Raw genomic sequence first — 25,216 nt, forward strand, 5'->3', positions numbered from 1 at the left:
TATGCAGCCATAAAAAAGGATGAGTTTGCGTCCTTTGTAGGGACATGGATGCAGCTGGAAACCATCATTCTTAGCAAACTATCACAAGAACAGAAAACCAAACACCGCATGTTCTCACTCATAGGTGGGAACTGAACAACGAGATCACTTGGACTCAGGAAGGGGAACATCACACACCGGGGCCTATCATGGGGAGGGGGGAGGGGGGAGGGATTGCATTGGGAGTTATACCTGATGTAAATGACGAGTTGATGGGTGCAGCAGACTAACATGGCACAAGTATACATATGTAACAAACCTGCATGTTATGCACATGTACCCTACAACTTAAAGTATAATAATAATAAATAAATTAAAAAAAAAAAAAAAAGTGCAGAGAACAAAACCCACTTGTTGAGGTATGAGAATTAAATGAGAAAATAGATAAAGATCATACATCACAGTGCTTGGCATTGAGTAGGCATTGGGGGAAAATGTATATATAACTATATGATCATCTGCTGTCACTTTTAAACAAGTCTGTCTCAGAGTCCTCCTACTCTCTGGGAGAATCTAATTGTATTTGCTTGGCTGATTAGTAGGCAAGTATTTTCCTACTCTGAAAAACTGTTAAGGTATGTCTAGTGGGTTGAATAGTGTCCCCCACAAACTCATGCTCACCTGAAACCTTAAATGTGACTTATTTGGAAGTAGGGTTCTTGCAGATGTAATTAGGAACCTGAGATAAAGTCATCCTGGACTTGAGTACTAAATTCAACAGCTGGTTTCTTTATAAGAAGAGAAGAGGACACAGCAACACAGAGGGAAGAAGGCTATGTGAAAACGGAGGCAGAGACTGAAATGATGCAGCTACAAGTCAAAGAACACCAAGGACTTCTGGAAGCTACCAGAAGCTAGGAAGGAGTAAGGAAGGGTTCTTTCCTTGAGCTTTCGGAGCAAGCTTGGCCCCATCAATACCTTGATTTCAAACTTCTAGGCTCAAGTACTGTGAGAGAATAAAATTGTGCTATTGAAAGCCAAAAAAAAAAAAAAAAAAAAAAAGATTGAAAGAGCTGGAAGGAAATAAAGACTACCAAATGCCAGTTTGAAGTAAAGTGAGCTTACTACTCTATTTGATGAGTGAGTTGTACACAGGAGGGTAGCATTCAGATATTTCATAGCCCATGCAGGGCTCAATATGCCTGGCAAAGCCGAGGCGTGATACTTGAGTGTGAGTTCAGCCAGTTTCCCAACAGAATGGGCTGCATATAGGGTGAAAAGAAGGAATCACATCAGATCAGGCAAAGACTATTCTGATCTCAAGTCTCTGATTCGCTCCAAGGTGGACTCTAAATTTTGCATAGTTAATTGGTTCCCTTCAGAATTCATGTCATTGATATTGGAAAGATGGATTTTAAATGTTGTAGGATGAGTTGGATGAAATTCAAGAGGGGTAGGGTTATTTCATGGACACCTTTGATTAAGTCTGCCTGATGTTCTTAAATAGGAGAACACAGAGAGAGCATAGCGAGACCCTGTGTGACATGCTAAGAAATTTCAACTCTTTTTTTCCCGGTCTATTCTCCAACTTCCTAACTGGCCTCCCTTCCTCTGGTCCCGCCCTCCTCCAATACATTTTCTGTAGTTTATAAACCACAGGTTGTTGATGTCCATTCAACAGATATTGACTGAAGACCTACTGAAACCGGATGCTCTGACTTACTTGATTAAAATTGTTCAGTGGTCCTTGTTGCATATTTACAAAGTCCAAAGTATTTAGTGGGGCAGCCAAGGATGTCTAAGATCTAACGTCAGCCTCCATTCCTGCATTATCCTTCACCCTCATTCCCCTAAGTTACCTCTCAAATGCTACTGGGGCTTTGAAATTAGACATGGCTATCAATTTCAGCTGCAACACTTACCTAGTCATGTGACTTTGGGCACATTTCTTAGCCCCTTGAAACCTCAGCTTTTCTATCTGTAATATGGAGTCATAACACTACCTTCCTTAAAGGACTGGTTTGAAGATCAATGCTGATCTTGTTTGTAAACTAGCCCAGTGCCTGGCACATAGAGTTCATTTTATATCAGCTATTATAATTATACCAGGTAGGGCTCCATAGAGGACCAAAGGAGACACATAAGTGCCTGCCTGCCCCCAACCTTTCCCTAGTAAAGCTGAATAACTTGATGCCACTTCAAAACCAATATTCTTTAAATGTTCAATATTCATTTTGAGGAGTGTTGAGCCCTGCGTGGGCTATGAGCTAGCTGGGTGCTTCCCTCCTATATACATCTCAGTCATCAAAGCCAATACTTAGCCACTGATGAGCCCACTCTTCTCAGAAGGTAGCTTATTATCCTCCAGCATTACTTGAACTTCTCCCTGGGAAGAAGATTGTAAACCCCTCTCACTCACCTCAATTACCCGCCGTCTCAGGGCTATGAGAGTTCCTTGGCAAGGGAGAGATACAGAGGAATTTACCACCAGCCTACAGCCAAGTAAGCATAATGTTCCAGCAAGGGAAGCAGGGAAAAGGGTTTCTTTTCTTATGTTTCACAGAACAGATATGCAGTTACACTTTCTTTTACCATATTTGGAATAGAAAAGAACAAATTCTTTTTATTTTTTAAAGAAATGCAAAAAACAAACAAGTATGTGTAATAGTGTGTTTACAGACTTTAAATGTTCTCCCTTATTGTAGATATGCAGGTAATATTTTAGAAAGTCTAAGCCGTCCTTTGCCTGATACTAACATACAGTAGTAACAGCCTATTAATAGTAGGGTCAGGGGTCTGAAACCCCACCTACAAATTGTTCCTGAGGATCTTCCATAAGCAGATGCCTAGGCTACTTTACAGCCTAGGCCTTCACTGTGCTGAGTCTTCTGTCCACTATTTTCTTCCATACGCCATCTATATTAGTTTCCTAGAGCTGCCATAACAAATTGCCACAAACTTGGATGGTTTAAAACATCAGAAATGTACTATCTCGCAGTTCCAGAGGTTAAAAGTCCAAAGTCAAGGTGCTAGCAGGTTTGATTCTTTCTGGGGTCTAGAGGAAGAATATGTTGCATGCCTCACTCCTAGTTTCTAGTGGTTGCTGGCAATCCTTGGCATTTTTTTGACTTGTAGATGCATCACCCCAATCTCTGCCTCTGCCACCATGTAGTGTTCTCCCCATGTTTCTCTGTGTACAAATTTCTCTTTTATAAAGATACCGGTCATTGGGTTGGGGCCTACCCTAATCCAGTATGACTTCATCTTAACTTGATTTAATCTGAAGACTCATTATTACCAACTAAGGTCACATTCACAGGGGGTTAAGAGGAATATATATTTTGGGGAGACACAATACAACTCAAACCACCATCCATCTGGATAGCTTTTAAACTTCAGTTTAATGGTACCTTAGAGACTATGCATCTGATTCTGTCCTCCCAGGTAGAATTGTTCACTCCTTTTTTATGCTTTTTCTGAACCTCTGTTCAACTTTCTGTTGCCTATATCCTATAATTCTACTTGTCCCTGTCAAAATATTCAAGCATCAAAAAACATTCAAGTGTCAGCAACAAGAGCTTTCCTCTTCCTCTTTCCCCTGCTGCTTATCCCACTCCAGCCACCTTGAAAGGTATCTGTGCTTGTGTTGTGATCCTTTATGTGCAGATCAGGAAAACAAGTACAGCTGAAAAATAGACAAAATCTAAGGTAGGTGCTAAATTGATTTACATTAGCAATGGAATTAACCACTGTAGAGGAAAATAATACATTCAGAGGTCAAAGGGAGGATGAAAGTGGGATCTGAAAGCCTCTTGATATTCAACATAAAGTTGTATGTCTTTTTGACTCACCAGTTAACAGCAGAGTACCTGGATCTTGGTAGGTAATCATTGAATAAATGGTATTAATCTTACAATCTTTGGGAGCTATTGAAAGATTAGATTGTGAGAATGAAGACACAAGAAGTTTTGTGCTTTAGAAAGATCACTGTTGCAGAACTCTGGAATTTGTAGAGCTATATCCCAAGGATCTAGAACTCAGATTTCTTTTTTTTTAATTATTATTCGAGACAGAGTCTCTCTCTGTCACGCAGGCTGGAGTGTGGTGGCATGATCTCAGCTCACTGCAACCCCCGCCTCCCAGGTTCAAACCATTCTCCTGCCTCAGCCTCCCAAGTAGCTGGGACTACAGGTGCCTGCCACCACACCAGGATAATTTTTGTATTTTTAGTAGAGATGGGGTTTCACCATATTGGCCACACTAGTCTCAAACTCCTGACTTTGTGATTCGCCCGCCTTGGCCTCCCAAAGTACTGGGATCACAGGCATGACCCACCACACCTGGCCTAGAACTCAGGTTTCTTATATCTTTCATAAATTGTGTTTGGCTTCAATGTAAATTATTTTGTCTTCTTAGAGTTCTGAATCTTTATAGAAAAACAGTAGAAAAATCTAAATTGAGTGACATTCTACAAAATGCCTGACAAATATCCCTCAAAACTATCAAGGTCATCAAAAACAAGAAAAGTCAGAGAAAACTATTAGATACTTGATGAGGCTGAGAAGACACAACTACTAAAGTAATGTGGTATCTTGAGTAAGATCTTGGAACAGGAAAAGGACATCAGGGGAAAACTAGTGAAATCTGAATACATTGTAGAGCATAGTTAATAATAATATGTCAGTGTTGGTTCCTCAGCTGTGATAAATGTCTCCTAGTAAAGTAAGATATTAACAGTACGGGAAACTAGATGAGGGAATACAAGAACCCTCTATCTTTGCATTCTGTAAATCTAAAACTATTATAAAATACAAATGTTTATTTTTTAGAAGTTTGAGGAAAAATGATTTTATTTACTTCCTATAAATAAAACCCCACTCTCCTGCCTTACTAAATGTTTTAAACATACTTGAGACTTTCTTTAACATTTGAGGATCTTATCTAAAGCTCAGAGACATCATTCTATTAAGTGACACTTTACAGGATTGTGTAACTGTGATGTGAAGCAGAGGCCTCTAAACTCTCGAATTTCAAAAACCAGTGAAAGTTCATTAAAAAAACTAGGAATCTAGCAGAGTGTTTCATATTATTCATTGTGTCAAATAAGACTAATACTTTTTTAGAAAGACTATCATTCTATTATTGCTAACACATTACAAAAGACAGTTTTAACAACTCAAAATGAAAAGAATAAGAATAAAGAAAAGACTTTTTCATTGAACGTTATTATTATGAAAAACTTCTACATAGTTCTTATATGTCTTAGTTTGCTGCAGACTGGCCAAAACTATTTCCTAGGCATTGACTAGCATTTGGGAACCACTGGATAAAGGATGTGGCTGAATCTGTGCTGAACCCAAGGAAGTCACTGGAAGGACCTTCTGTTTTGTTTTGTTTTTAATAAAAATTGCTGATATCCTTGACTTAGCTCTCTTTATTGATTAAAAAAAGAGATGTTTTTGGAACATTTTCCTCTTAGAACATCAAATCAGAGTTTACTGCTGGTTTTTTAATTTGCTAGTTGTGAGATCTTGATCAATTTTCTTACTCTCTTTAACCTCCCTTTGTCTTCCACTATAAAGTGGGGATGATAATGCTATGGTAGGCAAGTTCTAAAGTGGCCCCCAAAAGTCCTGCTTTCTGGTATTTATGTATAATCCACTCCCTTGAGTGTGGGTTTGATCCAGTGATTCACTTCTACCAGATACAATACGGCGAAAGTAATGAGATATCACTTCTAAGATTAGAGTACAAAGAGACCGTGCCTCCCAACTTAAGAGCTCACTTCACTTACTTGCTCACTCACTATAGGGAAGCCAGCTACCATATGTGAGCTGCTTTACGGAGGGGCCCACATGGGAATAAACTGAGGGAGACCTCAGCTAGGTTAAGATCTGAGGCCTTTTCACAGCTATATTATGAGCTTAGAAGATAAGTTTCCCCTAGTCAAGCCTTTAGATGAGACCACAGCCCAGACCAACAGCAGAACTGCAACCTCCTGAGAGACCTTGACCCAGAGGTACCCAGTCAAGCCACAACCAGATCCCTGACCCACAAAAATTGTGAGGTAATGAATACTTGTTGTTTTAAGCCGCTAAATTTGTATAAATTTGTTATACGGCAATAGACAACAGTTACACATGCTTTTGCAAAAGTTTTGTGAAGAATGATAGGGAAAATGGGTTTCATTAGATTCCATATGCTAATGAACTCAAATATGTGAAGAAGGGAGCACCATGGCTGGCTCATAAAATGCAGTCTACAAATGCTAGTTTCCCCTCCATTCCCCTCTCAAATGAGAACAGTAATACCTGCTCTAGTGTGAAAATAGTTTGAAAACTGTAATGTACTGGGCAATTATAATACATGTAGCAATGTAAGGTATTATTGTAATAGTAAAGAAAACATTGTTACTTTAAAAGCTGTTTGCAGTTTACACTTGTTGACTCAGAAGAAAGGCAAAAATTATTAAGAAGAAAGCAGTTGTTTTGTTTAAGGAGGGAGGGAGACTAAATAAGCAGGTATGATTATGAAAGAGAAGAAAATTTTATTGGGAGCTGGAATTCAAAGCAGGAGGTGACCCTGATAATGTGTCACCCCTGGGAAGTGTTGGCAATCTTGGGAAGGCATGGCCTTTTCATAACACAGGAGAGGGGGCCTCATACTATTGAATGTGTATGTGAAAAGAAAACCTGTCTCTAGAAAGGTGGAGAGCCTGGAACATATGGGCAGGACATACATGAATTACACCGTGCATACAGGACTGCAATTTAGCCCCAGAATAAAGCTTAGAATTGAGTCTGGGGACAGAATCTAAACTGCAGGCATAAAGCAAATTATTCTATTAACACTCAAGAGATGTCTTTCCCAAAGCATGGAGGACAATCAGGTTTTTACTACATCCTCATTTTATTTATTATTAATTAATAATAGTATGAATTAAAATTAATTTATCTATCTCATTAATCTCTTATTAATGAGATACAAAGGAGATGTGTTATTTACTAATCAAGGACCTAAGTCAGCAGTAAGTTAAAATTTTCCATAACTTACGTCATTTTTATAAACCTTTGTAGTTTCTTGGGTTATTTTTTCTTTTTCTTTTTTTTATTATGTATATTTTTTAAAAACTAAGAATCTAGAAGGGTTCAGAGAATAAGACACTTACATAATCACCTCCAGTATTTTGCCCTGAGATGCGGCTGTATCTCTCCTTTATTTAACTCTTTCACAAGACTTAGGACAAAGTCTAAGCTGCTGGGTAGGGCATTCAAGGCCTTTATGATCTGCCTCCTGGATATCTCTCCAATCTCATTTTCCGCCCAATATTTACTCCTCCTACAACACACTCCAGCAACACCAAACTGCTAGAGTTCCAGAACTCACCCGGCTGTTTCAGACTTCTCTTCGTATAATTTACCACCCGCTTCATCCTTAGGATCTCAACTCCAAGGTCACCCGCATGGGGAAGCATCCTCTACCTCCATCAATCCTTTCTCCTAGCCCCTGCTGTCCTGGGCTTTCTGTTTCCATAACTGCACTTACCGGTCAGAACGCGGGATGTTTAGAGCCACCACTTACTGGCTGTGTGACCCTGGGCAAGTTACTTAACTATTCTATCCTTCAATTCCTCGCTTACAAAATGAGGATAATACCGGGCGCAGTGGCTCATGCCTGTAATCCCAGCATTTTGGGAGGCCGAGGCGGGCGGATCACAAGGTCAGTAGATAGAGACCACCCTGGCTAACACAGTGAAACCCCGACTCTACTAAAAGTACAAAAACTTAGCTGGGAGTGGTGGCGGGCGCCTGTAGTCCCAGCTACTCGGGAGGCTGAGGCAGAAGAATGGCGTGAACCCGGGAGGCAGAGCTTGGAGTGAGCGTAGATCACACCACTGCACTCCAACCTAGGCGACAGAGCAAGACTCTGTCTCAAAAAATAAAAATAAAAAATAAAAATAATAAGAATAATACTAGTGGCTATGACATAGCTTTATCATGAGGATTCAGTGAATTAATACTTGTAAAGCACTTAGAACAGTGCCTGGCACAGACTTAGTGCTCAATAAATGTTAGTTATTATTTTTATTAAAATTCTTAATTTACTCACCTTTCTGTTTACTGATTTGATTCTGAACTCCTTGAAATTAAGGACAACACAACGCCCAGCACAAAGTAGAATCTGAACATACATTTCATGCTAATCAAAATTTTAATTTAGGTAAAATACGTGAGTGTATGTATATATGTATTTTTTTAATTAAAAACTTCTGCACCTATGCATACCTTAGTGAATTGTCAGCTAATAATGCCCAGAAGTTATACACTTGAACTCAATTTCTTTTTTGGTATTCCATGGGCATCTATTAACAATAATAATAAAATTCTATTTTTGTTTAAAAACAAGCTCCAAAATACAATGCCCACAGTCCATGGAGAATCAAACAAGGCAATCCTTATATTTTCCTTCATGTAAACAAAACACCAAATTTAATTTGGATCTGCATGAAGAAGAGGTTTGCTTAAAAAAAATTCATTAAAAGCAGAATATGGCATTTAGAAAGACTAATTAAATGTATCTGAAACTCAGGAGATAAAAACAGATGAAGAGTTTTGTAATAAAAACGGCCCAGCCAGATCCCCTCCCTCTCCCTCTAACTTTAAAAATGACGGTACTTGGAAGATAGAAGGAGTTTTTCTTTTAGTGTATCCCTGAAAGCTCTGAGTGTGGATTTTGACTCTGAGAGTCTCTACCTCCTCTTAACGCACAAAGTAGACATTGTCGCAGAATTAGCTTTGACCCCTAAGAAGAAAGATGTCACAGAATTGGCTTTGACCACTTAGGCGGTTTGCTTTCTCTCACCTTCCTTCTCCTTGCCTCGATCCTAGAGAAACATTACGGGACTTGTTTTCCATCTCTCCTCCCTCCCTCCCTCCCTCCCTCCCTCCCTCCCTCCCTCCCTTCCTTCCTCCCTCCCTCCCTTTGTTTCTGTCTTCCTCCCTCCCTCCCTCTCTCTCTTCTCTCCTATCTTTTTTATAGATATTTTGGACTATATTTCTGAGAGAGAATTTTCCTAGAATCTCACTGAACCAGCTAACAGAACACCAGCAGTGATTAATGGAGACTGACATCCCCAGGAGAGACTACCAACCTTTTTCCTGTCTCTGGTGAACTTCCATAGTCAGCACCCACTCCCCCTCCTACCCTTAGGTCATCAATATCTCTTTCTTCACTAGATCCTTCCTCTCTGCTGCCAAGCAGGCTCATATCTCATATCTGTCTATCTTCGTTTTTCTTTTTTTCCTCTTTTGAGACAGGGTTTCACTCTGTCACTCAGGCTGGAGTACAGTGATGCAATCTTGACTCACTGCAACCTCTGCCTCCTAGGCTCAGGTGATCCTCCTGCCTCAGCCTCCTAAGTAGCTAGGACTACAGGAGCAGGCCACCATGCACACCTAATTTTTGTATTTTGTGTAGAGATGGGGTCTCACTGTGTTGCTCAGGCTGATCTTGAACTCTTGGGCTCAAGCCAGGCCTTCCAAAGAGCTGAGATTACAGGCATGAGTCACTGTGCCTGATGACATCTCCCTGTCTTAAAAAAAAAAAACTAAATAAAAGCTTCACTTGTTTACCTCCTCAAGCTACTGTACTATTCTTTTCTTCTTTCAGAGCTGAATTTCTCGATTATGTCGCAGACTACTTTTGTCTTCCTCACTACCTATTTAATCCATAATTCCCTAACCTTCACTGCTGCACTAAAACAGCCATCTAGAACAGCTGTTCTGAAATTCTTGGTAGGATTCAAAATCCCTTTGAGAATCTGGTAGATGTTATCGATCATCTCACTGTGGGTGGGCAGGAGGGTGTAAACTTTTTTTGCATACAAAATTTTGCATATAATTGTAGGGATTAAAAAACTTCCTGAAGTTTATCCAGAGAGCCCTTAAGAACCAAAGGTTAAGACCTTTTGCTCTCAATGGTCACAAGAATCTTTTAACCATCTTCATTTCCACTCTTGAAAAGTTTAGGGGAAGAGCAAGCACTTTGGATTAAAACTTAGCACCTGGGTTCAAATTCTTCCACTTGATATCTGAATGACCTTGGCCAAGTCACTTAGTATCTCTGACCATCAATTTCCTCAACTGTAAATGAGGAAGAAGCTATCTAGCTCAAAGTGTGTTGTGGGTAATCCATGTACTGATGTGTGAAAAATACCTAAGATCATACTCTACACCTATGAGCCACTGGATCAATGAAATTCTCCAGCTTCCTTCAGTCCACCTTAAAATGTACTGTCCTCTTCCAAGTTTTTTGACTGTTCCTTCTTTGTTTAATTCATTGGCTCTGTCTTATCCTGCTGCCCCACCAGATTAGGTGCTCCCCACGGTTCACCGTGTAGCTGGACTTTCACACCCACGCTTTCCCTCAGAGTATGTCCTCATCACCAGTCCTTCACCTCTTACCTCTGCACCGACCAAACCTCTACCCCTGGTCTTTTTATCTCCAGTTCTCACTGCAATGGCATATTTCCACCATGACTGAAATTCAATACATCAAAACCCAAACTTACCTCTTGAAGACTTGCAAAATGCGGTCTTCCCTCTTGGCTTTCCTCTGTTTCCCCATCATTCCCCCAGCGTCCCAGCCCTCTGGGATCCTCAGCATGTTTTCCACCTCCTCCATCTGCCTCACATCATAAGCAATCAGTGCCTAGAGTCCCTTGAATCTTTTGCGGCATCTCTTTTTAGCTAAAGTCCCATGGATCTTTCGCTGCATCTCTTTCTTTTCATTCTCATTTCCACTGCCACTGTCACCACACACTAGAGCTTCTGATAGTAGCTTCCCTGGCCATTCCTCCCTCCAATCCATCCTGAATAACACTACAAAAATAATCTTCCTAAAATGTCACTTGCTTTCCTACCTCACCATTGCTCTATACCAAGAAGTTCCCCATTGCCTGCTGCTTGAACCCCAGTTCCTTTTCCATTGCCCATTCCTCCAAACTCAACACCATTACCAGTTGGGTTGGGGAGGAAAGTGATTAGTAAAATTGACCAGAAACTTTATTAACATGTTCGTGTTGAAGCACTCTCTAGAAATCAATGTGTGTTCTGTGGAGAAAATATAGACTTGTTCCCCAAAAAAGTATGAGAGAAGGACAATTTTTTTTTTTTTTTGAGATGGAGTCTCGCTCTGTCACCCAGGCTGGAGTGCAGTGGTGCGATCTTGGCTCACTGCAAGCTCCACCTTCCGGGTTCACGCCATTCTACCACCTCAGCCTCCCCAGTAGCTGGGACTACGGGCGCCTGCCACCACAACTGGCTGATTTTTTTTTTTTTTTTTGTATTTTTAGTAGAGACGGGGTTTCACCGTGTTAGCCAGGATGGTCTCGATCTACTGACCTAGTGATCCGCCCACCTCGGCCTCCCAAAGTGCTGGGATTACAGGCGTGAGCCATCGCATCTGGCCAAGAGAAGGACAATTTAAAAATTGGTTTGCTTAACAACAACTAATGTCACTCAGACAATGAAAACAGAATTTAGGGTTTTGGAGAAATTTAAATGACAGAAGCATATTGTGGTTTGCCATGATGAATGCCAGCTGGCATTGGTACTATTCACCAAGGAAGGACAACACTGGCACCAAAGGCATAGACCAGTGCACCAAACCACTCTCCAGATTAGAGCATGTGTTTTGAGATTCTGGAGGCTACTCTGTTCTGCCTCTGCCGGCTCCACAATGTGGGTCCTGCCTGGCACAAAAGCTGTCCTCAGCAGAAGCCTGTGTGGATTCAAAGAACAACCAAAGAGAACAGAGAAGTGGAAGTTTTGAATAAACATGTCAATCTAAGCATATATTCTTCATGCATTTTAGAAAATCTGGGGTGTGCAGCCACATCATTTCCCTGCAGACCTGTCTCAGTTTCCATGTCCTTCACATGACCTTAACTGACCTCTCCAGGCCTCTCTGAATTCATAGTACTTATTACATAACCCAGAGGTTTCTCAAACTTCCTCTATTCACAGGGTCCTAGGGGTCTCTCCCTTTCTTCCATGGGGTCTGTAGACCAAAAGAAATACCTAATAGTTTCATTACTAAGTAGTTAGGCTCAAACAACTTAATAAGTAATCATGTTCTAAAAGCTTAGCAGCTGTTTTTAAAAAAAGTACATGTAAATTGAAAGAAAGTATATGATCTTGTAGCTGGAAAACCCTAAAGACCTCACTAAAAAAAACTCTTAGATTTGATAAATGAATTCAGTAAGTTTCAGCATACAAAATCAGCATACAAAAATCAGGAGCATTTCTATATACCACTAACGATCGAGCTGAGAACCAGATCAAGAAGGCAATCCCATTTGCAATAGATACCAAAAAAATAAAATACCTAAGAATATATTATATTAACTAAGGAGATGAAAGATGTCTACAAGAAAAACTATAAAACACTGTTTAAAGAAGTTAAAGATGACACAAATAAATGGAAAAACATCTCATGCTCATGGATCAGAAAAATTGATATCATTAAAATGATTCCATTGCCCAAAGCAATCTACAGAGTCAGTACAAACCCTATCAAGATACAAATACAACTTTTCACAGAATTAGAAAGAACCTTTTTTTTTTTTTTTTTTTTTTTTTTTTGAGACAGAGTCTTGCTCTGTCTCCCAGGCTGAAGTACAATGGCACAATCTCGGCTCACTACAACCTCCACCTCCCGGGTTCAAGTGATTCTTCTGCCTCAGCCTCCTGAGTAGCTGGGATTATAGGCACCTGCCACCACATCCAGCTAATTTTTTAGTAGAGACAGGGATTTGGAATGTTGGCCAGGCTGGTCTCAAACTCCTGACCTCAGGGGATCCACCCACCTTAGCCTCCCAAAGTGCTGGGATTACAATTCTAAAATTCACATGGGACCAAAAAAGAGCCCAAACAGCCAAAGCAATTCTAAGCAAAAAGACAAAGCTGGAAGCATTACATTAGCTTACTTCAAATGATACTGCAAGGGTACAGTAACCAAAGCAGCATGGTACTAGTATAAAAATAGACACAAAAATCAATGGAACAGAATAGAGAACCCAGAAATGTCTACAGCCAACTGATCTTTGACAAAGTCAACAAAAATATGCACTGGGGAAAGACGCTCTTTTCAATAAATGGTGCTGGGAAAATCAGATTGCCATATGCAGAATAATGAAATTGGACCCCTTTCTTATACTGTATACAAAAGTCACTCAAAATTGATTAAAGACTTAAATGTAGAACCTGAAACTATAAAAATACTAAAAGAAAACCAAGGGAAAGCTCTTCTGGACATTGGTCTAAGCAAAGAATTCCTGACGAAGACCTCAAAAGAACAAGCAACAAAACCAGAAATAGACAGACGGGACTTAATTAAACTAAAAACTTCTGCACAGCAAAAGGTATACCTCAACAGAGTGAACAGACAGCCTACAGAATGGGAGAAAATATTTACCAAGTATGCATTCAATGGGGGACTAATATCCAGAATTTATAAGAAACTCTAATAACTCAACAACAAACAACACAAATAACCCCATTTAAAAGTGGGCAAAGGACATGAATAGACATTTTTCAAAAGAAGACTTACAAATGGCCAACAAAATTATGAAAGAATGCTCAGCGACAGTAATCATCAGAGAAATGGAAATTAAAACCACAATGAGATATCATCTCACACCAGTCAAAATGACAAATATTTAAAAACTCAAACAAATTATGGATGTTGGCAAGGATGTAGAGAAAAGAGAATGCTTGTATACTGTTGGTGGGAATGTAAATTAATATCATCTCTATGGAAAACAGTATGGAGATTTTTCAAAGAACTAAAAATAGAAACTTCTATTGCATCCAGCAACCCCACTATTGGATATCTACTCAAATGGAAAAAAAATCATTATATTAAAAAGATACCCTCATATGTTTAGCACAGCACTATTCATAAGAGCAAAGATATGGAATCAATGTAAGTGTCCATCAATGGATGATTGGATAAAGAAAATGTGATATAACTGTATATATATATATGTGTGTGTGTGTGTGTGTGTGTGCGCGCGCACGCGCGTGTGTATATATACACAATGAAATACTATTCATCCATTAAAAATAATGAAATTATGTATTTTGCAGCAACATGGATGGAACTAGAGGACATTATCTTAACTAAAACAACTCAGAAATAGTCAAATACTGCATGTTCTTACTCATAAATGGGAGCCCAATAATTGGTACACACAGACATAGAGTGTAAAGTAATACATATTGGTGTATCCAAAGGGTGGGAGGGCGAGAGTGAGGTGAAGGATGAAAAAATAACTTAATGGGTACAATGTACACTATTTGGGTGATGGTTACACTAAAATCTTAGACTTCACCACTGTGCAATATATCCATGTAACAAAACTGCACTTGTGCTCCTAAAATTTATAAAGAAAAAAATGTTATTCTTATATAACCACATTTGCTTACTAATAGGATGTGTGTGCCTGTCGAGCCACAGCACAACTGCTCAGACTTTGAGCTCAGATTGGACACCACAACCCTCATTGCCTGTTCCACACTGATTTTTGCACATTACTTGCATTTTTATCACAGCAACTGTCAAGAATCCAACATTGCAAGGATGTGATAAGATTGAAAGGAATGTAATTTGATCTAATGTTGAAACTATACATTATATCAAACTAGTAGTTCACATGGCAGAGGATGAGCATCACTGCGTTTTGTTTTATTTTAAAATTTAAAATATCTTGTGCTGTCCTTGTGAATTTATTACAGCACCTGATACCTCAGCATACAATTTAGAGATCTTAAATCTAATCCCTTGCTACTCAAAATTTGGTTATGGGACGACAACATTGGCATCCATGGGGAACTCATTCTCACCTTATTTCCACTCCCATAGACTTGCTGAATCAGAATGTGCAGTTTAACAAGCTGCCTAAGAGCTTCATGTGTATTTGACAGTTTGAGAAGCACAGTTATAAACCATTACTCATCACCTAGTCACATCCTACTATTGTAAGATCTCTGATATTATTATACATTTCTAAAATTACTGCATCATTTAGCCTTTTCTGTGCAATCTTCCCAAGTGGATGGTATCTAGATGGAAGGCAGAGGTAGTCTTTTGTTTTCAGATTCTCCCAAATGTCCAGCACAGAGCCTTGCATGGAGTAAGAGGCTCAAATATCTGCTAAATGAGTACATCCAGTATCTAGACCTCCCAGCTGTGCTAGGCAGAGTTGTTTATGCAACAAAATTATTGACAAAAGCAGATAGAGGCAAGATCCCAAAGACACCAAGAATATTCTTTGTAGGTTTAGAATGAACATGGCATTTTTAAAACATCAGTTTGATCATGTTACTCCTTTAAAATGGACACATCCCATAATTTGGGTCGTGGCAAGAAGAAAATAACATTCTACTGTTTATCTCAATAGGAAGATAATTATGTTTTAGGAACAAGTGTCCAAAAACTACAGTGAAATGACTAAATAAAAATGAAAGCAGAGTATAAATTGTTAAAGGTTAGGTAGACTGCATTTCCTGAAAACATAATGCACTAAGTGTTCCAAAATAATGCTGCCATTTATTAATTGCACTCACGAATCATTTGAATGCCAAGATCTGCATGTGTGCAAAATGTCATGGAAATTGGATTCAATTCTGTTTGAAACAGCTGTCTCCACTACAGCCAAACTGAATGTACCAAGTTCTTGGGAACAAATTTGAAAGGGAAAGGAAGCAGAAATTTGCTTTGTCAGAGGGTTCAGGTTTGCCTAAATGCCACCACTACTCCCCACTTTAGTTTTCTCTCCAGAGATTATCTCTTACATTGAACAGTCCATTGGCTCATTGAGATGAGGCAACAAGCTAACAGATGCAAGGTCTCTCTCTGATCTCCCTGTAGGCTAGCTTGCATTAGTCTTATTAACCACAAACCACCTTTCTCACCCCAATCAGCCACTGCTTAGATGTGGGAAGGGAGAGAGGCAAACTCAGATAGGAGCATAGAACAATGGAATCTTAGAGGCCAATAGCTCAATCTCATAAACATCCACTCCTCAGCAAGTACTCACAACTACAGCTCTGTAACATATCCCAACTCTTTTTCCCACCACTGCCATGGCTACCATCATCTCTCATCTGGATTACTGCAGCGGGCTCTTATCTAGTGCCTGCTTCATTTTCACCCCTACTACAGTCCATTTCCACGAGTAACCTTAAAAAATAAAATAAGACAAAAAGAGACCCCATCCCTACTTGCCTAAAACTGTCCAAAGGTCCAAAATTGCTCATGAATATGATAATAAAATCCAAACCCCTCTCCATAGCCAACGAGACTCACATGATCCAGCCACTGCCCACTTGTTAGCCCTCCCTTCGTGTCACTTTCTCTCTCACTCACTACGCTTCAGCCATGCTGAGCTTCTTATTCCTGGAATACACCAATCTCCTTCAGTATTTGGGACCTTGCTCTAGGTATCTTACTGCCAGAAACACTCCTACCCTAAATTTTGTATGGATAACTATTTCTCATCACTCAGATCTCAGCAAAGAAGGAACCTCATCAGAGTTTTCCTGACTACCACTGTATATAAATATTTTATTTGCAAATATAAATGTTTACTCCCAACAAACTCACATCTCTTTACATGCCTTTCTTCCATTTCATTTTCTTTATACTCTTACCCTGTATGAATGTATCCTATTTGTTTGTTTGTCAATGGCAGTTTTATAAATCATGGTCCCTCATAAGAGTGAATGATCAATGTGTTTTATTCATTCTCACACCCCTAGAGCACAGCCTGAACATAATAAGCATGTGCTTGGAAGGCCTTAGGAATTATCTATTCCTGCTCTCTTGTTTTCTGAGAATAATTGAGATCCAGAGACGCTATTGGTTCATGATGCAACACACATAGCCAGTTAAGAATGGAGCCAAAGTGAGGGTTTGGTCCTGTAGTTTCTAGTCCACTGCTATTTCTGCTACACCTTCTTGCTGTTCATTTAAATGAAAATTAATCTTATTTTGAGTATTTTTTTAAAATTGTTTAAAATAAATTCAGGTGACTCTGATTCAGGAATGCCCCATCTTTAGGTATGAAAAAAGTTCTGTGAAAGTTCATCATTCATGCCCTTCCATGCAAAAGCTTCTTTAATTCACCAGACTTCCTTAAGGTATTAACATACAAGTTGGTTTAGACTTCAAGGTGAAAAGGGTTTTTTTTTTTTAACTTTCTTTTTCCATTATTGAAATAAATCTGTTGACGAAATTAACATATCAGATGGAACAACAAAACTAGAAATAACTAAGATCTCTAAAGATAATTTATTCATTAAATTAGAACTTTTAAATACAGGCAAAAGAGAAAATAACTATTATTAAAATGTTCCAACCAAATTGCTGCTTATCTTACACTATGCTAATTAGTAACAGCACCCAAAATTCACTCTTCCACAATAATCAGAGAAAATCAGAGATTATAGAAAGGCTGTGGGGAGAGGGAGGTGGTGGGGTGCCACTAGTTATTAGAAAGGCTCAATAATAACCAATAAGGTTTGAGTTCAAATTCCATCCTTTTGGGTTTGTGCCTGGATTCTGAACACCTTTATCCTTTTCCTGTTACTCTTAGGACAGCCCTCTAATATTTGCAAGATAGGTTTCTCATACGATTAAATCCCCTCCAACCCATTCTCTGCACTGCAGAGAGAATGAGTCTAGTAACACACAAGTCATATCAGGTCCTTCTGCTACTTACAACTTTTCAAAGTCTTCCCATTACCCTTTGGAGAGAAAAATGCAGACTCCTTAACATGAACTGCCGATCCCATTGCAGTCCTATCCTGCTCATTTATCAAGTGTAATCCATCCCCTGTACTGTCTGCCTCCACCGCACTGGGGTCTATTTAGTGTTCACCTGGGAGCCATGATAGATGCTGACTTCTTTGCTGCATGTGTGTTTTTCTCTTTAATTCTGGAGATAGTATATGCTGTGAACTAAACTGTGTCTTCCAGTGTGCGAGGTTATATTTGGAGACAGGGACTTTAGCAGTGGTCATAAGGGTGGGGCCCTGATTCAACAGGATTAGTGTCCTTATTGAAAGAGATACCAGAGAGACCAGCCAGTACACACACTGTCTCTCTCCCCACCCCACCTCTCTCTTTCGTCACACATACACAGATCCTTGAGCACACAGTGAGACGGTGGCTGCCCACAAACCAAGGCAGGAGTCCTGAAAATGAAACCTGCATTATTGGCACCTTGATTTTGAACTTGTAGCCTCCAGAACTATAAGAAATATATTTGTCTTGTTTAAGCCACTCAATCTATGGTATTTTGTTATAGCAGCCCAAACTGACTAAGATAATATACATAATATTAAGATACAGTATTACTATAATAATAGTCTACTTTGTGTGTTCCAGGCATTGTGATAGCCATTCTATATGGATTACCTCACTAAATCTTCACGACAACCTTTAATGTGGCTATTCTTGTTTCCATTTTCCAAATAAAATAACTGAAGTTCAGAGAAATTATATTTTTCTTTTAGCCATGATAAGTCTGAAATTGAGAAAGGTTATTTGATGTACATGAAGCATGGCTGCCTTGGGGTGCACTGAGGAGAAGGGACTGTGGTTTAGCTCTATCTGGCTGCATGTCCTTTGCACTAAGTAGCTACCTGACCCAGTCTTTGCCCTAAGGGGATTAAACCCTAATGTCCCATGAAGGACTGCTGAAGAACCTTGAGGTGCTTTGCCTGGAAATATGTCATAGCTGCAAGTATCTGAAGGACTTGCAAGAGGGATTAGATTTACTTGGAAGAAGGATTAGATCTATTTTATAAGAATTTAAGTGAGGGCATTTGAATCATTGGCAGGAAGTTTCATAAAATAGCTTTTGGCCCAGTATTAAAAAAATTGTCTAACAGTCCCTAGGGGGAATGGGGTGTCTTGAGACCTAGACCTCTCTTCATGAATGGATTCAGGAAGGACTTGGAAATTAATTTAAGGGCAGTTATGGAGATGATCAGGCAGCAGGTAGTAGTTGAATCAGGCGACCTCTAAGGTTCCATCCAGTTCTGGGACTAAATGACACTTGGTTTTCACAACTGATGGACTCTTCATGATCTTTTTATTGGTACGATCACTACAGTTGGCAAAACACACAGCTCTAAACCAGTCAGACCAGTTCGGTGAAGATGTGGTTGCATTTTTCAAGTATTGTTATAACCAGCCCTCATTTTACTGAATGTCTGAGCATTGGTACAAAGCTTTCACTCTTGTTTAGGAATGAGTCATCCTGCTTGTGAGTTGGTGCAGACCATTACATTCTCCACCTCATTTTATCTTCTTCTCCTGCCTTCCAAAGCCCAAACTAGGATGGTGAACTACAACAAGGCTCAGGGAGAGGAGTTAAACTCCCCAGTTTTCATACTTAATAATCAAAATCACAATTATATCATTTTGTTAAAGGTAGATAATGGCCATTGGATAAGAAGGAAAGAAAATGAATATTTCCAGCTTTCTATAGTTCACTTTGCCAAGTTGGCAATAGATTCATTCTTTTTCTAGAACTGTTTTGCTTTTCATTATTTTGTCTCACATTGAATTGCACAAACCATCAAGTTCTTGTTCTCTCAATACACCTAAGTACAGTCTTCAATAAATTAATTCAACTAATTTATATTTTTCTTCAAAGCAATAAACACCTTGAGTCCTTACTCTGTGTGAAGATCTATAGCAGTCTTTGGGATACAAAAATGAAAAATTCATGACCTCTTCACTGGAGGAGAAACTTACAGTATTCTTAAGTTGCAAATTATGAAAACAAAACTTAAATTAGCTGAGGCAAAAAAAAAATGTATTGACTAACATGTTCAACTGCAGAAGTGGTGACAAGAACTAGAGCCTCGAGCATTTTCCAGATGTTTTCTTCCCATCTGTTATCTCAGCTTGCCCTCTGTTCTGGCAATTCTCCCCTTGAAGGTGACCATCATAACCACCCAGTTGACAACAGGAACTCCAGGTTCCACCTTTCCAGATTCACCACCCAAGAGGAAAAGTCTCCTCTACATATTTGCAGGCTAGAAACTAGTGGGGAAGGATTTGAGTGCCCCAAACTGGGTCACCTGCTAACAATCACCATGACTGAAGAGGCAGAGACAGCTATTGTTCAAATCTCATATTGGAACAAAGAGTTTTGCAAGGAGTGAGAGAAGGAGGAGCTTTCCTAAAAAGAAGAGGTGGGGTGCTACTCCCTGAATTAAGAATGGCTGCTGGGCAGAGAAAAGACCGCAGATCTACCTCAGGTAACTTACTCTTTTATAGGGAAAACAGATATGCAAAAAAGTAATAATAATGCAATGTTATACAGGCTTCAATGGAAGTATCTTCAAGAGTTAGACTGAGGGGAGGATGTGGAGAAATAGGAACACTTTTACACTGTTGGTGGGATTGTAAACTAGTTCAACCATTATGGAAAACAGTATGGCGATTCCTCAAGGTTCTAGAACTAGAAGTACCATATAACCCAGCCATCCCATTACTGAGTATATACCCAAAGTATTATAAATCATGCTGCTATAAAGACACATGCACAAGTATGTTCATTGCGGCACTATTCACAATAGCAAAGACTTGGAATCAACCCAAATGTCCATCAGTGACAGACTGGATTGAGAAAATGTGGCACATATACACCATGGAATACTATGCAGCCATAAAAAAGGATGAGTTTGTGTCCTTTGTAGGGACATGGATGCAGCTGGAAACCATCATTCTCAGCAAACTATCGCAAGAACAGAAAACCAAACACCGCATGTTCTCACTCATAGGTGGGAACTGAACAATGAGATCACTTGGACTCGGGAAGGGGAACATCACACACCGGGGCCTATCATGGAGGGGGGAGGGGGGAGGAATTGCAATGGGAGTTATACCTGATGTAAATGACGAGTTGATGGGTGCTGACGAGTTGATGGGTGCAGCACACCAACATGGCACAACTACAGATATGTAACAAACCTGCACGTTGTGCACATGTACCCTAGAACTTAAAGTATAATAATAAAATAAATAAATAAATTTGTTAAAAAAGAGTTAGACTGAGGGTTATGAAAATATGAGAAAGAAATTAATTCAGCCTAGGAGTTTCAGTAAAACTGTAAAGGGGAGGTAATTTTTGAATTGTAAAGTTTATGGAAAAATGAGAAAAGATGGGAAATATGCTGAAATTGAGTTGTGCTAGTCCTTGGGTATGGAGGTGAGAAGTTTAGATACCATTCAGTGGGCTACAGAGTGAGACTTGAGAACCTTACCCAGACTGAGTGGCATAGTGGTATAGTACTGTCTTTAGACTGAGACAAGAGGGATCTTCACTGGAACAAAGCCTTTAGGAGACCCAGCTCTGACTCTCTTATAACACACCAATTTCCACAAGGCGAGGAGTCCATAGGGCCAACAGGATATGCCTATCCAGAGCCTATACTCTAGATCACAGTCTGCTTTCTTGAGAATTGACACTTTCTGGCGAGAAAATCATAAGCCTGCTTTTAGGTTTTGCAAATTGTGCATTCTTCCACAGGTCCATCCTCTATGCCAACAGGAGGCTGTTTTTTGGTGGGATTTGGGAAAGAGCTTAGATATGTAGGCTGAACTGTCCACCTATGTCAGGCCCCTTGCAGTGGGACAGTGATTGGGTGGGAAAAGAAGGAATTGGGCAATGGACTGGAAACCTCCATTTTAACTCTTCTTTGGGCCCCACAAATGTTAGGAGTAGGACTGAGACGTACATTATCAGGTAACAGTGTGGGAAATGCCTGGTAGTGGGGAAATGGTGGAAGCAGAAGGGAGCATATGGGTTTGAGAGAAAATTCTGAAGTAGCTTGGTAGGATTTAATGATCAATTGAATGTGAGGCATAAGGAGACAAAAGAATTTTAAAAGGCTTGAGTTTCTAGCTTGGGTAATTGTGATGCCATAACAAAATAAATACTATAGGAGGGTAAACAGGAGTGGAGGAAATATAATATTATGATAAAAATGATTTGCTTGTGACTTCAGCATGAATGTGGATTACCAGTGTTCCTTTGGAGAGATGGTAATAATAGCCAAAAAAAGAGTTACTTATTTTAAAATACAGATTTAAAACTCTCCTCTCAATCCTAATTTACTTTCATATTTGATCACTCACCTATTCTTTCACCATAATCATGCTACGTTACTTAGAGCTCTGGTCACAAGTGATAGAAAACTAACTCAGTAGCTTAAGCATAAGCAAAAATAGGATTTCCTGGCTTACATAATTTAAAGGTCTAGAAATAATGTTGTTTTCAGATCCAACTGGGTTCAGGGTTTTGAAGAATGTCATTAGGCCCCAACCTTTTTTATCTCTAGGTTCAATTTCCCTTTGGCTGGATTCCATTCTCCTGATGGCTGCTGAGAGTATCAGGCTTATATCCTCACAGTGCCAATCCTTTAGGAAGAGAAAACACTCCTTTCTCTGTTGCTCACAAAACAGGGCAAAATTAACTAGATTGGACCTGATTGGCTAGACTTGTGCCACATGCCCATCCCTGATCCAATGACTATCCTGGGGAATGCCATGCTCTAATGGGGCAGGACGGGTCATATGTCTACTCCTGAAGCAAAGAATGGAGTCAACTTCATCTGAAGCACAGCCTGAAATTAGGGGTGATTAGGGGAATGTTACTAGGAGAATCGGGGAACAGAGCCCACGCCACACAAACAATGGATGTCCACTAGACTCACCATAGCACTAAGGCTTATTTTTTTTAGTGGAAATAATAATTATAAATCTCACTGGAATGTCAGGAAAATTAACTGTAAGGTAAAATTGACAAACCAACTAGGCCTTACAGGCACCTTTAGAACATTCCACCCAACAACACGGTAGAACATGCTTTTCTCAAATGCACATGGAATATTCTCCAGGATAGACTATAAGCTAGGCCATAAAACAAACTCAATAAATTTTAATGAATTAAAATAATATGAAGTATGTTCTCCTACTTTAAGAAATGAAATTAGAAATTAATATCAAAAGAAATTTGGGAAATATACAAATATGCAGACAGTTCTAAATAACATGTGGATCAAAAATGAAATTAGAAAATACTTTGAGATGAATGACAATGAAGGCACAGCTTGCCAAACTTATGCAATATAACTACAGCAGTGCTCAAAAGGAAATTTATAGCTATAAATACCTCTCTTAAATATGAAGAAAGATCTTAAACTAATAATCTACCATTTCACTTTCTGATACTGGATAAAGAAGAGTGAACTACATTCAAATCAAGCAGAAGGAAGGAAATAATAAATATTACAATGAAAATTAATGAACTAGACAATAGAAAAACAATAGAGAAAAATGAGTATAACCAAAAGCTGATTATTTGAAAACGTAAAGAAAACTGGCAAACCATTAGCTAGATTAACCAAGAAAAAAGAGAGAAGACTCAAATCACTAGAGTCAGAAATGAGAAAGGAGACATTACTATCAACCTTACAGGATATAAAGGGTCATAAATTAATAATATGGACAATCGCATGACTGTAAATTAGATAAATGAAATGGGCAAATTATTAGAAAGATCCAAACTACTGAAGCTGACTCCAAAAAAAGTAGACAATATGAATAGACCTGTGACAAGCAAAGAAATTGAATTAGTAATCTGCCCACAAAGAAAATTATAGGTCCAGATATCTTCACTGCTGAATTCTACCGAATATTTAAAGAAGAATTATTACCAACTTTTTCACAAACTCTGCCAAGAAATAGAAAAGAGACAAAGTACACCACTATAAGATCAAATGACTCTGAAATCAAAACACGACAAAATAATCAGAAGAAAAGAAACTATAGACCAATGTCTCTTTTAAACGTGGAAGCAGATATCCTCAATGAAATACTAGCGAACTGAATCCAGAAATATATAGAAAGAATTATACACCACAATCAAGTGAGATATATTACAGGCAGGCAAGATTGGTTTAACAAAATAAGTGTATAACTTACACTCTAAAAACTGCAAAATGTTGTTGAAAGAAGTTAAAGATCTAAATAAATGCAAAAACATCCCATGTTCATGGATTTAAAAATGTAAGATTGTTAAAATGGCAATATTTCCAAACTTATCTACATATTCAAAGCAATTCCTATCTGAATCCAGCTGATTTCTTTGTGGAAATCAACAAGCTGATTTTAAAATTCATATGGTTGCAAGATACCAAAATAACCAAAACAATTATGAAAAAAAAAAACAAAGATAGGGGACTCAAACTTGCTGATTTCAAAACTTACTACAGTGCAATGGTAATCAAGACAGTGTGGTACTGGCATGTAGATCAATAGTATAGAATTGTAAGCCCAAAAATAAACCATGTGTCTATGGCCAACTGAGTTTTGACAATGGTCCCAAGACCATCAAATGGAGAAAGAATAATATTTTCAACAAATGGTGCTGGCACAACTGGATATCCACATTACAAAATGAAGTTGGACCCTTATTTCACATCATTAACAGAAATTAATTCAAAATGGATCAAAGACCTAAACACAAAAGCTAAATTTTAAAACTCTTAGAATATTGGTGTAGAGCATAATGACTTCAGACTTGTCAATAAGTTCTTAGATACAATATCAAAAGCAAGAGCAACAAAAGAAAAAATCGATAAATTGCACTTCATTAAAATTAAAAACTTTTGTGATTCAAGGATCACTACCAAGAAAGTGAAAAGACACAGAATGAGAGAATATATTTGCAAATCAAATATCTGATAACACATGTATCTAGAATACATAAAGAACTTGTACAACTCAATAATTAAAAAACAACACATTTTAAAAATTAGAAAACGATCTGAATTAACGCTCTTCCAAAGACAATATACAAATGGCCAATAAGCACATAAGATGCTCAACCTCATTAGTCATCAGGGAACTGCAAATCAAATCCACAATGAAATATTACTTTACATCCACTAGGATGGCTAGAATTAAAAAGTCAGATGATAACAAGTGTTGAAGATCTGGAAAAACAAGAACCTTCATCCACAGCTAGTGGCAATATGAAGGTGTAGCCACTTTGGAAACTATTTTGACATTTCTTCAGATGGTCCCTATGACCCAGCAATTGCACTCCTAGGTATATACACAAGAGAAATGAACACATGCCCACACATAA

This window comes from Papio anubis, chromosome 3 (genome assembly GCF_008728515.1).
Source record: "Papio anubis isolate 15944 chromosome 3, Panubis1.0, whole genome shotgun sequence".
Lineage (NCBI taxonomy): Eukaryota > Metazoa > Chordata > Mammalia > Primates > Cercopithecidae > Papio > Papio anubis.